We start from the raw sequence: 5,008 nt of genomic DNA on the forward strand, positions 1-5,008 counted from the left end.
ATCAACTTATAGTTTATTTTTTTCTGGGTTTTTGTTTTGTTTTATTTTCTTTCTAATCGAGGTGTGAAAAAGTTTTAGGTTCAGTTGAAGTTCCTGATGAAGAAACACAATTGAGATTTTTTTCAGTGATAAAATCTGCATATTTGTATTTCAAACAATGTAGCTAAAACTTGAGGTAAATTCCTCCTTTTTTTCCTTTTTTGGCTTAATGAATAAAATTATTCAGTATGAAATCTTTATACTATATGTTCCACGTGTTAAGAATAAATATACATTAAATCTTGGTAAAAAAAAAAGAAATTTATTCTTTATATGGCCAAATGTGCCATTTTTATCCCTTCAAACACAACACTTTCTAATCAGTTTTGACTTACAGTGATCCTCATTAATTCTTTAGATTGTAAATCACAAAAGGAAGAGACTGCACATCTTCATGTCATGGAAACACTGGTGGATTTGATATGAACTAACTACCAGAGACACACAGCCTATGGACTACACCACCATAATTCTCATTTTAATTCTTTGGTGTTGAATGCTTTTGAATATGAACCAAATTAACAGCTGACTCAATCAACTTGGAAAATACATCATCCTGGGTAAGGTAGAGAGTCAGAGTGAGTCAGAGAGAGAGTGAGTCAGAGAGAGAGAGAGATGAGAGGAGGGGAGAGAAGGAGAGGGGAGGGGAGGGGATGGGTAAAGATGGGTAAAGGGGAGACAGGAGAAAGAGAAAGACAAGAGAGAGAAAGACCCAAGGAATAGCCTCTTCTAGCAAACTGCCTAAAGTATATGAGACAAAGTTTCAGCACCCTTGCCTGCAAGGAGCATTCCAGCTTCACCCTCTCCAAGAGATCTGTTTGTTCTTTTGGCAATCCATGGGTAACTCGGTACTTTTATTTTTATACTTTTATTTGGTTGAATCTATATTTTAGTTCTTGAAGGATGGTGGATTTGTTTTGTTTGTTTGTTTATTTTGGAGAAGGAGTTTGGTAGATACTTCAGATTTTTCTGTGTGGGCAATAATAATATGCTATGTGATGACATTATTCAATGACAAAGAGGATAATTTTATTTCCCCTTGTCTTATACATTTTTTATTTCTTTTCTTGCTTTATTTCACTAGGTAGAATTCTCAGTGCTTTGCTAAACTAGAGTGGAAAGGGTGCTAACTCTAGCTTTGTTTCTAATGCTAGAGAAAATGTATTCAGTCTTTTACCACAAAGTACAATGTAAGCTGCAGGATTTCAGATGGAGTATCTGAAATCAAGTTGAGAACTCTCCCTTCTGTTTCTTTTTCTGAACTCTCCCTTCTATTTCTAAGAGTTTTTGTATATTTATATATGATAGATATTGCTTTTTGAATTTTTAACTTTTATTGTGATTTATTTTTATGTTTCATACAACTATTTCTATACATTCGTTTTCTAAAATTAATCACCATTGGACTATGCCTACCATTATTCTGTCTTTTCAGGTCCCCACCAGATCGTTCCCATTCCTTTACCCAACTCTCCCTCTACCCATCAAATTGTGTGACCCTGTCGTTCCATCCTACCTATCCTTTCTCCTTTGCTCCCACCCCTGCCCCCCACTGGATCCTCATACATGTTGTACTAGTTATCCTTCTATTTTTACAATAATGGTCTTAAGAATATTTGTCTTTATGAGACAGTTCACTCAGCATAACTCTCTCCAGTCTCTCCCAAGTTATGTAGTAGTTTTCTAAATCATTGCACCTGAGTGCTTCATAGTATTCCATGTGTGAATGTACCACAATTTCTCAACCCATTTGGTTGTAGTTGGATATTTGGACTGTTTCCATGTTTTTGCAATGATGAAAAATGCTGCTGTGAACATTGGTGTATAAATCTCGTTTGTGTCTCAGTTCTAATATACTTGGTGTATAATCCTAGTAGTGGAGTAGTTGGGTTATAAGTTCTTATCTTCAGCTCTTTGAGGAAATGCCAAACTGTCTTCCAAAGTAGTTGCACCATTTTACAATTCCACCAATAATGTATGACAATTTTCAACTCCTCAAGTCCTCTCAAGCATTTAATTTTTGCTGTACTGTTAAACTTTGCCACTGTTACTGGGGTGAGTTGATATCCCACTGTGGTTTTTATCTGCATCTCTCTTATTGCCCATGATTTTGAGCATTTCTTCATATATCTGTTGGCCATCAGAATCTCTTCCTCTGTGAAAAGTCTTTCCATGTTTTTTGCCCATTTTGTAACTGTGTTATCAGTCTTTGTCTTGTGAAGGCCCTATAGGATTCTATGAACGTTTGTTATGAGATTCTTATCTGAGATGGTACGGCAAATGTTTTTCCCAGTCGGTAGGTTTTCTTCTCACCCCACTGGAAAAACTTTTTGTTGCACACAGGGATTTAATCTTCAGAAGGTCCTATTCATCAATTTTATCCTCTCCAGATTGTGTATCTCTGGATATATTTGTCAATCTCTTTATACCATAGGCTAGGTCTTCTAAGCTCAGTCCCAGTTTGTCTCTTATGAATTGTATGGTTTAAGGCTTTATCCTCAGGTCACAGATCCATCTTGAGTTGATTTTTGTGTATGGTTTGAGGTGTGGATCCTGCTTCAGCTTTCTGCTGGCAGCAGTCCACTTTTTCCAGCACCATTTGTTGAAGATGTTGTGGTTTCCCCATTTGATAGGTTTTATTTTCTTGTAGAATATCAGTTCATCATAGATAGATGGGTCCATTTCTGGGTTCTCGATTCTGTTCCATTGATCTATGTGCCTGTCATTGTACCAATACTGATCAGTTTTCGTTATTACAGCTTTCCCAGCATAATGTCTTTTTCCAAGTACATGGTTCTCCTGAAAACATGCCCAAAGTTTATAATACAAAATTTCACCACCTTTGTCTCTAAGGAGAACTCTGGTTGCATCTCCTCTAAGACATATTTGTTAGTTCTTTTGACAGTGCATGGTTTTCGGTACTCTTCATCCACACCACAATTCAAAGGCCTCAATATTTAGCTGTGACAATTAATTCATGGTGCAGTTGTGTGTTGGGTTTTTTTTCCGACTAATTGGGCTATTTTATCTACATTGTAATAATTTTATACATAAAGTTGTTTGTTATACTGATTTGAAATATCTTTTTTATTTCCAGTGTTTTAACTGCTACTCTTTGTTTCATTTTTATACTGGTAATTTGTGTACTCTTTGCTTTTCAATTTGTCAATCGTGTTAGAGACTTATCAGGGTTATTGCTCTTCTCAAAGAACATGCTTTTTTATTATTTTTCATTATTGTTTTCCTTTTTTAATATGTCTTTGATTTTGTTCTTATCTTTATTATTCCCTTCAACTGCTATTTTGGGTTTATTTTACTCTTGTGTTTCTAAGTTTTTGAGATAAAAGCTTAGATAACCGATGTTAGGTTAGTCCTGTCTAAGTTAAATATTTTAGAGATATATGTTTTGCTCTTGACACTGCTTTAGCTCTGGCAGCCTAGAAGTAAGAAGCTGTACTGACAAACTTGAAAGTACATGGTTCAAATCTACCAGCAGCTCTATAGGAAAGATGGTTAATTTAATCCTATGCAATTCACTGCCTCTGAAACTCTGCTGGCATATCAGCTATGAGTTAGATTGACTCAGAGGCACTTAACAATAACAATATAAATATTTATACATTGTATTTTCATTTTAGTTTGGTTTAATGTTCCTTATGCTTTCTGTAAAAATTATCTTTGTGAATCATATATTATTTAAAAGTATGCTTGCTAATTTCCAAGTGTATAGAGATTGCCTCATTATATTTTTGTTATTAAGTTCTAATTTGATTGCATTGTAATCAGAAATCGTATTTTACTAGCTTTCAATTATCAATTATTTAAAATAGGTTGAGGTTTGTCTAATGGCCCAATGTGATCTATCTTAGTATGTATGTGTGTGCATACACATGCACACACACACACACAAATACATATACATACACATACATATAAATTGAAAAATATATCTTTTGCTATTATGGATTGTCATTATGTGCTATAGACTCATAGCGACCCTATGTATAACAGCCCTAAACCCTTATCTATCCTGTGCCAATTTTATTGTCTCTGACACACCTACTCCCATTACCACAGTGACTGAATCAATCCATCTAATTTAGGGTCTCCTCTCTTGCTCTGTCTCTCTACCCTCCCGAGCATTACATCCCTCTCCAAGAACTGGTTTCTCCTTGCAACATGTTCTAAGTAGGTCAGACGAACATTTAGAATCCTTGCCTCCAAGGAGCAGCCTGGTCTCTCACCCACTCTAGGATGAAACTATTTGTTTTCCTAGCAGTCCATGGTAAATTTAAAATACTCTTTGCCAGCACCACAGCTCAAGGGCATTAATTCCCCTACTATCATCCCTAATCATTGTCCAGCTCTCTAATGCATAGCAAGTAATTGCAAAGTGGCTGGCTTTGTTGCTTTTCACAACTTTGGAGAGGTCTCAGACAGCAGACTTTCCCATTGCAATTTGTCTTTTAATTTCCTTGCTGCTGGTACCAAGAGTGTTGATTGTGGAGCCAAGTAAACTAAAGCTGTTAACAATCTCAATCTCTTCATCATCTATCCTGATGCTGCTAATTGACCCAGTGGTGAAAATCTTTGTTTTCTTGATATTAAGCTTCAATCCATATTGAAGGATGCTTGACCCTCTGCAGCAAGTGCTTCAGTTCCTCCTCAGTTTTAGCAAGCAGGGTTGTGTCATCTGCATAACGCAGATTGTTGATGAGTCTTCCTCCAATCCTGATGTCACATTTCTCCTCTTAGAGTCCAGCCTCCCAGATAATCTGTTCTGCATATAAACTGGAAAAGTATGGAGATAGGACACATCCCTGGCATACACTCTAACCCATTTTGAACCATGCAGTGTTTCCTTGCTCTGTCTGACGACTGCCTCCTGATCCAAGTATGGTTGTTCTACAAATGTCAATTATATGGTATTGTTTTGTTATTGCACATTCTGTTCCATTTTTTTGTCTTG

General features: G+C 36.1%; 1 pseudogene; it reads left to right on the forward strand.

Annotated features, from left to right (window-relative positions):
* The window catches only part of LOC102865237, a 3,392-nt pseudogene extending 2,265 nt beyond the window's left edge, over positions 1-1,127 (forward strand).
* The last annotated feature ends 3,881 nt before the right edge of the window (positions 1,128-5,008 follow it).

This window comes from Elephantulus edwardii, unplaced genomic scaffold (genome assembly GCF_000299155.1).
Source record: "Elephantulus edwardii isolate Elephantulus edwardi_28Jun2011 unplaced genomic scaffold, EleEdw1.0 scaffold00041, whole genome shotgun sequence".
Classification (NCBI taxonomy): domain Eukaryota; kingdom Metazoa; phylum Chordata; class Mammalia; order Macroscelidea; family Macroscelididae; genus Elephantulus; species Elephantulus edwardii.